Source organism: Streptopelia decaocto (genome assembly GCF_964273445.1).
Source record: "Streptopelia decaocto genome assembly, chromosome: 12".
In the NCBI taxonomy this organism is placed as follows: Eukaryota; Metazoa; Chordata; class Aves; order Columbiformes; family Columbidae; genus Streptopelia; species Streptopelia decaocto.
In genome coordinates this window covers 1,634,307-1,645,083 of record NC_138667.1, presented here as the reverse complement: position 1 = coordinate 1,645,083, position 10,777 = coordinate 1,634,307, and positions in this window count along the sequence as shown.

Here is a 10,777-nt window from a genome sequence, read left to right as displayed (position 1 = left end):
AAGCATGTGTTTTGAGGGAGGTGATGCAGATGCTATAACTGTAACAAGTGCACGTGTCCCCACTCACAAGCTGCTGCGCTGGTGGGTGCTGTCCCTGCAGGCACCGGTGATGTTGTTCTGGGGGTGCCCAGTGACCCTCATGGGCAGACCCAATACACATCCACACCCCAGCGCAGCTCCTGGTGCTTTGGGTGTGCGCTGGGTACCCCACCAGGGCGCTGTGCTGCCGGATGGGAGTTTGGTGCTAATTTGCACCAGCACTCAGGCAACAAACTGCAACATGTCACCGGGACCTGCAGTGCTCTTTGCTCTTGCTTCTATCATTACACAGTCATTCACTACACCAAAACAGTCCTTAAGACTCTAGCACAAGTAGCAGATCCTTTTGGTCTTAGTATTTTCTCCCCTGAGTAGCAAACAAGTCCAGCCTGGCAGCAGTAAGCCGGTCTTTGCAACTGAGACACTTCTCTCCCTATTGCAGTTTTTGCATGAGAGGGAAAATGGCATCTTCAACCAGAAGCATCCCGTGAATCCATCCCTGCACGATGGTGTTTCCTCTGACACCTGGCTCGGACCTCTCCTTTCCCACTCTTTGTAAAGCAGGAGTGAGTGTGGGTGAAAGGAGGCGCCTGCATGTGAAACCAGCTGAGAAATATCCCGGCCACTTCTCTTTTCCCATCAGTGGATGTTGCTTCAGTTCCCATTTTCTGACACTGCCTTCAGGCCCTTTTCACCAGCTGCTTGCCAAGGATTTCAGAGCCTTGAACCAAGACATACTTGAGCTATTATAAATTAAATCTTTGATATTCCTATGACATTTTGTCTTCAAATGGGCGTTTATCATCCTTTCCACAATATTTTTTCTCTCTTGCAACTACAAGCAATACAAGCTAGAGTAAGATATTTACATCATGCTATCTGCCAGGTTCTGGCCATGGAAGTATCTCTCTAATCCTCTCCTTTTACCTACACCAAACTTCTCCCTTTTTAGCCAGACCCATTCTGCCAACTTCCTCTTGTATCAGACCTTGTGCCCCTTCCCTGTCCTTTAATATTAAATTAAAACATACACCAACTTGTATCTCAGACACCCTGTAAAATTTGTGATGCTCAGACCGTTAGAAAATCGCTCAGATATCCGCAGTGAATCAGACTGGAGTTACCTGTATCCCATCATCTCATCACTATGTTGCTGCTTCTGCACGTTTGTGGCTTTTTGGGTATTTAATTAGTACTAGTTCCACCCCAGAGCCCTGGGGCCTCGTTTTCCACCATGGATGGTGCTGCTGTTTTGGAACTGTAGTGCACCCCAGGTCTGGATGTCAATTCTTGCTCCTGCGGTGCTTGTGCCTTCCCTCCCCCGGGCTGTGAGATCAAACATGCCTCATATGTGCACAGAAACCAACAATTCAGTGCTGGTTTTGGCCAGGAGCCTTGGTACAGCTTCAATATAAAAAATCAGTAAGGATCTGGTTGTTTCCAATAGACTCTCCACCAGGCAGAAAGGAGCAGATTTAGGTCCCAATGCTGTGTTACCAAGCTGGTCCTGTCCCTCCCCACCCTGGGCATCCCTGTACCTGCTGCCAGGTGTTGCTGGCAGCAAAGCCGCTCTCACCAAGCAGCTTCTGCACCCTGATGGTGAACCAGGTGAGAAATCAGCAGGAAAGGTCAGGCTGGAAACAGGGACGTGGCTGCTGAGTGTGCTCAGCTGGCCCCGCTGCAGCAGCCTCAGCTGCCGCATTACAAGCGTTTGTCCCCAGAAGCCCTGCCCTTTGCAGCTATTATTGTCAGAGCTGTAAGGAAAAGGAAATAGGAAGCGGAGCTGCTGTAATGCAGTTCTGTGTGCTGCTGGGTTCTGGTTGCTCCAATGTGTTGCTGCTTACCTTGTGAGTGGGTTTTGTTTCCATTTGAATTTTGTAAGCAGTAGCTGAGGCTCTTCAGCTCAGCATTGCCGGGCTCTGGGTTTTCCACGGGGCAGGTTAGCCCGGGTCATGTCCAGTAGCAGCATCCTGCCACGAGCCAGGGCTCTGCAGTGATGTGATTTAGCACACGGAGGAAGGAAGGAGCCAGCAGGTCTGTTTCTCTGAAGCCAGGGCTCCTGGGATGGCTCTACAAAGCCTGGACTGTGGGCTGAGCAGGGTCTACAGCAGAGCCAGGCTGGAGCCTGCAGCTCATCAGCTCCTCTGTGTACCAGGTATTCTGTTATTATTTCAAATTTCTATTGCTTATTACTTCAGGACAGAAGTGGTTGAGAGAAACTAGGAGCACAGTCCTGATGGTGGGCGTGTACTGGTTTGCTGGTGTCCTGGGATTAGAGGTGAGACCCCAAGCTGATTTACTGGGACACTGAATTGAGAAATAAAGGCAGGCATCTGGGTTTTAGTAACTCTTGATCTGGGGTTTAGAAACACATCTTAGGAGCTTTCTATCTTGTTGTTTGAATCACATGTGGCTTAAAACTGCTGTAGTAATTCCTGGGTTTAATTCCGTTTTACCTTCAGAAGGTAATAATTTCCGTGCTGTGGGCTACTGCTGATTGGTGTGAATCAAAACGACTGAAGAGAATTACTGAAAAGGAGAGGAAAACACGGAAAACGTCACCGGTGGAGCTGCCTGCACAGATGCGTTTCTGGCACGTTAAGAGTTGCATTTTAAGACAACGTGAAACTGTTTCTTCTTTTTGTTTTCATTCATAGACAGAAGCCAAACTCTGCTGGCTCTAAGAGGACCTTTCCCCCCCCACCCCTTCCATATTGCTGTATTTTCTTCTCTGTCTCTCACTGCACCTGTTCGACACTTCTCCTGTGGGTATTTCTCCTCTTGCAAGGCTCAGGATGGGGGTCAAGCCCAGGTAATGTCTGCCCCTGTGTGAATGGGAACATCATGCAAGCAATGAAAGAACTTCCAAGACATCAAATGCCTCTTTCTAACCTTTCTGTGCCAATTGCCCTTGGCTCCTATATACTTTGGTAAGAAAGGAGGAATTATCCACTGTGGCTTATTCTAGTAATGATGTGTATTAAAAGTCCCTTCAGAGGGGCTTCCCATAGAGGGCAAGGGATCCTTTGCACTGTGATTTTCTGCAGCTACACTGTTTTGTTTGAGAGGCTTCCTGAGAAATCCAAATTGTTATTTATGGTTTAGCTTTCCTCAGACAGTAAGTTTAGATTTTTGGTTTGTTGTTGCTGTTTGTTTTATTTCAGTTTGGTAAAGCAAATATTAAGCCAGCACTTCAGTGCATCGAAAGCCTTAGCTAGCGTGAAAGACTTTGGCAGAAATGCCACGTAAAGTGTGGCTGGGTTCCACCTCTGCTTTTGAAAATGATATAGACGGTTTCACCCGGGAGCTTTATGCTGCTGCATTTCTGTGCACCAGAGAAACATCGTACAAGTGAGGCAACAGCCACCGACAGCTGTATTTGTGTGGCTGTGAGGTGTGGGAGAACAGGAGACTTGCTACCAGACCTTAACTGAAACATAACTAAAAAATAGATCTCTTGGAAGCCAGTTGCTGATTAAAGATGAGAAACAGCCGGTAAATCCGTGCACTAAGCAAAGAGCTTCTCGTGAGCTGCAGCACCGGTGAGGATCTGCTTGCTGTTGGAAGAACAAGGCAGAGGAGCCTTGTAGGGTAACTCATGTGGGAAGGGAGCTCAGGACTCCAGCCCAGTCACAAGGTCAGACCAGGTTGCCCAGGGCTGTTTCCAGCCAAGCCTTGGGAACTCCTGGGTGACCTGCTTGGCTGTGCTTGCACTGCCCCTCCTGTGCAATCGGCCTTTCCTCTGTGCTTCTCGCGAGTGGTGTGAATAATGCTGGCGGTGGATGTTTTTAAGTGATGATGTATAATGTGTGACTTTCACCCAGGAGACTTCCCAGGAGCTCCTGTGGGCAGGGATTCCACACAAAGCCGATGCTCTCTGAGCATGGAGGTCTCTCTTCTCATCTTCTCTGCGTGTGGTTCGGTGGCCCCAGGCAATGCTGTCTGCCGGGCAGCGGTGGGGCTGGGCTCGGTGGACAATCAGTGAGTGACGGGAGGGTTAAGAGCAAAAATAAATGTGTATGCAATGTCAGTTTGCCAGGCCTGCGAGGCCATGAGTAATGATCGAGTCACTACTCATCCCGCGGCTGAGATGTGGAATGAAAGGAAAGGATAAAACCATGTTAGCTGTGGGCAAAAGAGCATTTCCAAGGAAGTGAGTTCTTGTTTCTTCAGGTAAGGACTTACTGAAGCCCACAGGCGCTTCTGGCAATACTCCTGCTGCAGAAGCATTAGGCTGCATGCTGCAGTTAGACAGCCTGGAGAAAGACTACAATACAAAGTCCTTTAGATAAAATTTACACTGGCTATAGGAACACTTCTACTGCCACCTCCCCAAGCAAGACAGGGAGTTTTCAATTACAGAATCACCAACAGCTACACAGGACGCACCCTGATTTATGCAGCAAATACCAGGGAAGGCTTCAGTCCTGTTTGTCATTTAGCAGATGGTGACGGTTGCTCCAGAATGTGAAATATTTCATGCCTGACACCTCAATTCAGGAAACAGTGGTTTGCTCAGCAGAGGTGCAGGAGGCAGCAAGTTGTTATCAAGTATAACATTAGCCTGTCTCTTCTTTCTTGATTTACTGAGTTTGTATTCCAGAGCAGAAAGCTGCACAGTGGGACCCCGGGTAGCACGTGCAGGTTTTGGCCACAAGCAGCAGGGGCTGTGTCCCAAACACCAAATTCTCGGGTGTTTTGTTGGATTTTTGACACCACACAGCGAGTTCGTTTTCCTGCAGAGCCGGGCTGGCGTCCTGCAGACCTCGGGCGCTGGGGTTCCTGTTGCTCACACACAAGGTGCCTGAGGTTTGCTGAACCACAGTTCATTGTGAAACGGTGCCACCAAAGTGGCTCCGGCCGCCCCGGGGTTGGTTGTTATTCAGTAAAGCGGGGTGAATTCAGTCCCTTCCCGGCCCTTACCAAGAAGTCAGATGCACTTGTTGATTGCTGGTGTGAGCTCGAGGGGTGTTACGCATAAGTAGATACAAACCACGTGAGTTTTCTGGATGTGATGCAGCTCGTGCGGGATTTTGGCAGGTAGCCTGAGGTGATAGAGCCGTCACGTGATAGAGCATCGGGCAAACGGAGCCCAGCTTTGCCATGGACCCAGCCCATGGGGTGAGGGCAGGAGGCTTGTGGAGCAGGGGACACCCCTCTGGGGCTCTTCCAAAGCCAACAGCAAAGGATTGCTCTGGGCACGAATGGCAGCTGCTGGGTATCGTACTGAACTATTATTTCCGTGTGAAATGTATGTGCTCTGACATCATTCACTCGCTGATTTTTGAATAATGCCTCTGGTAATCTATGTCATCTGCCCCTAGAATTTCCTTTTTTTAATATCCAAAAAATCAGGTTACCAGCCACAAGGCTGGGAACAGGCCAGCATCGTCCGCACGCCGCTCTCTGCTTTCTTCAGCAGTAAAGGTGGTGAAAACGGAGTTGTACCTGTCTGGGCTTGGCTCCTCAGTTAATTTCTTCTGCCTGAAGACTGTTGGTGAAATCTTTTATAGTGTTCAGCTCATGACAGAACAAACTCAGTGAAACATATTCTTGCAACGCAGATATTAAAACCAGACACGTTCAATGTTTATGCCTGTGGTTAGCGTGGGTCTTGTTATTTAATAGCCTGGCCTGTAATAGCTAATATGTGTAATGCTTGTGCTGGATCCCTTTTGAACTAGGGCCAGCATCCTTATGCTGCTCTTCCATCTTCTGTTCTCTGTGCTATCACAGCTCAACCACCGCGTCTTGAAAAGGACCAAACCCTCCATCTACTTTCTGCTTGCCCAGAGCTTCTCAGACCATGAGCCCATCCTCCTCCCAGCCAAACCTGCCTTTTAACCACTCCCTTGCTTTTGTATTTTAACTATTGCTCCATGTAAACAGAGAAAACAAAGTCCTTCCCTTTGCGTGCCTGGCGAGGCAGCTGTTTGTGCCGAGGCAGCAGTGCCGAGATGGTGAGGCTGAATTCCCCTGGAAGGTCCCCAGAGCTGCCGCACACATCTCAGCTTGCCCCGGCGTTTCTGGCGCTTTGATGCTGCGGCCACATGTCTGCAGCGTCGCGTGTCGCGGTCGTGCAAAGGGGAACAATAGGCAGGAGCACTTATTTGAAGTGTGAAATTTCCTGTACAGAAATAGGCCCTGAGTTCACCTGCAGTAGCCGAGCATCCTCCATGCAGATGCTGGCATGTCGCGGGATGCTCGTGGTGTAGCAGTGATGTGTATTATTACTGCTGTTCTGGCCCTGGAGCTGGGTGCCACTTGCTAGGGAAGAGCTGCTGGTGATCTGATATGTCCCCAGCTCAGCCTTCTCCTCCCTGTGGGGTTTTTGGGGGCTGAGGAGCTGCTGGTGAGCTGTGAGAGGCAGGTCTGTGCTGTGCGGCTGCGGCAGCATCTCACCCCATCCCGCCCGAGATCCCTTGCGGTGGCCACGCTGGCAGGTGACAGTGGGTGCACCCGGCCGGGTACCGACTGTCAGGCTCTTCAGAGGCTTTGTGGGGAAGTTTCTCTGTGAATCGTGAGTGAAACAAAGGAGGTGGATCATCCTGAGGATGAAGAGCCAGAAGAGAGCCAGCCCACTCGTGTCAGCTGCCACAGTGCAGGGAGACAGGCTGGGTCTGCGGTCCTGTTTGCTCCCTGCAGACTGGATTCCTTATTCCTGGGTATTTTCTGATAACCATTGTCCAATGCCTATTCCACCCCTGCATTTGTCTTGACTTTGTTTACCAGCTTTATATACCCAAAGGGATGATTATCTGCCCTGTGTTCATGCAGAAGCTGACCCTGGTAACTCTTGGCACCCAGGTCCCAGCTCACAGTGGTTTTGGATGATGGGCAATGATCTCTGCCCACTGGCTCGCTCCCTGGCCCTCAGCTTCTCCTGTCCTTGTGGCTACAGATCCTCCTGCTGCCCTGTCCTCCTTGTTACTCCCATCCTGCTGAGATTTGTCACCGCTCTTCGCCTTGGCCAGCAAGGCAGTTGATGGAATGAACAAATGACTGTCCACACCTGGCAGCACCGAGTCTTTAATACTGTGACTTGACACCTCTGCTTACATGCAGGTGATGACTAAATGTGTCTGCCAGCAGGATGAGCAGTTTTCCTAGGGTTTTAGGTGTTTTATGGCATCTGCTGGCTTAGGTTCATCCGGCTCAGTGGCAGTGCATGCCATGCTCTTCCTCGGACTTGGGAAAGGACCATGGGAAGCTTTCCCCGTCCCTTCCGAGTGGTTCTCCTCCCTGGGAGGGGTGGGATGGGACAGTCACCCACAGCCCAGTGGCAGAGAACTGCGCCAGTTGAATTTGCATCCTGACCTTATCAAAACAGATGAGACCAAAGGTTAGAGGGGAGTGACACAGTGTGCAAGCAGCTTGAGCTACACAGACTGTGCTGCCTGCACAAATGTGCTTTTGTCTTTTGCCTTGTTTCTTTTGCACTTGGGAAGGCTGGAGAGGGACTGGGGTGAGTGTAACAGTGAGAGAGATGTTGAAGTGGATGGAAAAATGTGGGAGGAAAAGGAGCTCTGAAGTGCAGCTCTGCAGTGGAATGGGGTAGGGAGCAGACTGAAGCACTTGGTGTAAGAGAAAACACAACCTGGACACAATTTGTCCAGGAAAACATGACTTTCCTCCTCTTCTGCCTTTCTAGGAAAGCTTTTTCCCCATCTAAGCTTTAACACTGACTTTTCTACAGACATCACTTCTTCCCTTGGCCCTCCCAAGCCCCTGCGAGAGGTTTCTGTCCTGCAGAAGTTCTGTGCGATTTGTGTTGTGTGTACAAACATGGAGGGGAAAATGGACACTTGAACCAGAGAGGAGAAATGATCCAGCACAATAGAAATAATGTTTGCAGCCCAAGGCATTTGGTTGCTATCTAAGCGATAGTTTGCCTTTGCACCACAAGCAAATATTCCACTATTTTTTGCAGTTATAAACTCATACCTTTGGTCTGAAGCACTGCTATCCTTTACAGGTGGAATACCGTACACCAGGTGACTGCCTGGAAATGTGTCCAATTATCAGGCTTAAGTCGTCATGGCAAATAAAGGTGAAACACTAATTGCAGGCTCTGCTGCCTGGCGGGCAAAGCTCACGCAAGGTGCCACCAACCCGGGCAGCCGCGAGCAAAAGGCTCCTCTGGGCAGCACCGTGTGGTGAGCAATTATGAGCAATGTGCTGAGCGGACCACAGGGGAGGAAGTTACGTTCCCTTCTAATTATGGAAGGGTATTTTAACAATCTATTTGGACAAAGGTCGGGGGAAAGCAACAGCTCTTTATTTATAGGTGAAGGGTTTTCACTAGGAAGAGCTGCAGTTAACAGATGTGTGATGTCCTTGCCTTGCAGCACTGAAAATTGTTGGCAGGAACCAAGGTCTCCTGGTCCTTGATGCGGGATGCAGCGGCAGCCGTTGGGCTTTCCCAGGCTCAGGCTGAGGGGCTGTTTCTGAGACTGTCCTGTTATTTTCAGGAACTTTTGTCCTGTTGACATCCTAAAGCTCTAAAACTAAATAAGGAGAATTTGGGGTTTCTTCTTAACTGGTTCCAAGGTTTGCAAGTCTGCAGCCAGGGATGGTTGGAGTAGTGAGTGCTGGAGAGCTCTGCTCCAGCAGCCTCCTCACCTGCAACAGTAGCTCCATTCATTTCCCAAATGACCACTGATTATATAATGGCTCCTTTTTGTTTTCCACCATCGAGAGGTGCTCTCTCTGTATTTGTTTTTAAAACAGTTGCATTGACTACAGATCTTTCTCATTGTCATGCAAGGTTCATGGCACAAGAAAGAGTGCTTGCCCTTCAAGCCCTGCCCATAAAAACTTGCTTTTTATTGCTGTCTGGGCTTGGCAGGGTGAGCTCTCTCCAATGACCTGCACTCTTGGTATGTAATTACCTCCCGGCTGAAAGTAGCTGCGCGCCTATTAAAGGTGAAAACAACTCTTATTCCAATATGGGAAAGCCAGCTGAAGTTTATTGGGTTTATGAAGAGCTTGATTAAGATAGGCAAGTTCAGAAGAATCCGATGTCAAGGTTTTAAGCCTGTTTTCATTGCACAACCCGTGCAGGAGGTTTATTCTGAAGAGCTCATGATATTCCTCTGGGTACAAGCAGCCTAAATGTCTCCACAGTTTGTGTCTGTTCTGGAGGTGACAGAGGAGCCGGTCAGGCAGGGACAGGGCACCGCACCTCCCAGTCACTGCTGGGCTTTGGCACATCGTGCCCCTCCTGAGCTGGAGAACATGACTTTGCTTTATTTTGCTCTCCCAAAGGGTTAAAAATAAGGAAAACTACAACGAAACACTTTGGACTTTGCGATTATTCACCTAGTGAAGTGACTGGACTGAAAAATTCCACCCACTCGTGAGACTTCACCACTTCTCACTGGCCAAGCACCCGCCGTGCCGCCGGTCACGCAGGGGCCCTGGCGGGTGGGCAGGGAAAGCGCCTCCTCTGTCCTGGTACCAACCCACGTGGAGTGTGGCTGTGACCCCTGGATGGGAGGCACGAGCTGCTCTTCCGTCCTCAAATCTCAGGCAAACCTTTTACCTGTGAAAACTGAAATGCTGGGTTGTTCTTTGTTTTGTTTTGTTTTAATCTGAGCATGACTCTGAAAAACTTGCTCCTTTTGATGCATGAATGGGTAAATTATTTTTAGCACTGTTTACACCATTGAAAGTTTCCCTTTTCTCTCCCGCTCCCTCCCCACCCCACGTGTAACAACCTTGCAACGGTTCCTGAACAAAACCAATTTCCTCTGGTTGTGTCGATGACACTGAGATGTCCCTTCCCGGGTGCGCAGCGGTGGCTCCAGAGCCAGCAGCCCCAGGGTCCCTCCCTGGCAGGAGCCACAGCTGCCGCCGGCACACGAATCTGACCTGGCGGGCTATTTCTTCGCTCATGTACAAGATGCTCCTGTTCTAGAGCTGCAGCAGGTGGTTGTGCAGGGCTTTGGTTGGGTGTCATGCTGGATTTGAGACCCACCACCACCTGCTTCCTCCGTGCTCGTGTTTTTCCCTCGGTAAACCCCACATCTGTCCCTGCGCAGCTGCAGCTCGAGTCGCAGCCCGTGCCAGCGGCGGTAGGAAATGTCTGCTTTGTTCCAGCCTTTTGGGTTGGGTCTTCCTCTCCCGCAGCTTGATGTTCCCCTCGATCTGCCCTCGCTGTCGCTCGGTGAATGAAGTTATTCCCCAAAGGCCAGCGCAGCTCTGCTCAGTGCTGGGGTTTTCCAGGCACTGCCGGGTGCCAGCGGCTGCAGCTGGAGGCACATCCCAGCAGCCACACTTGTCTCTTGTCTCCCACCCCAGACAATGCAATAACACGTCAGACCTTTCCAGCCTGGAAGTGTGGTGAATGAGTATAATATTCAGGGGAAAACCAGCTTGTTTTCCCTTTACCTTCTGAATTGTGCATGTGTTTGCTTTTTGGGCAAACCTGAGTTATTTATCTGTGTTTTCGCTGCTGATCAGCTCACCAAAGAAGCTGGCGGGGCTGCTGAGAGGGATATGGGGGTTTTTAATAGCAGAGCCTGTAACCCTGCCCTAGGTCAGGTCTGACTAGCAGATGATGGTGGGTACAAACCAGCTGTCCCACACATGCACAGGACCGGGGGAAGCAGGATTCCAGCATCAGCTGCACAGGGAAGAGGGAGGGGTGGAAACCAGGAGCAAACTGTGCTGGGTTCCCTGTGCTTTCATGACTCATGAAAAACCCCCTCCAGCTGTCTCTGTCAACAGCACATCT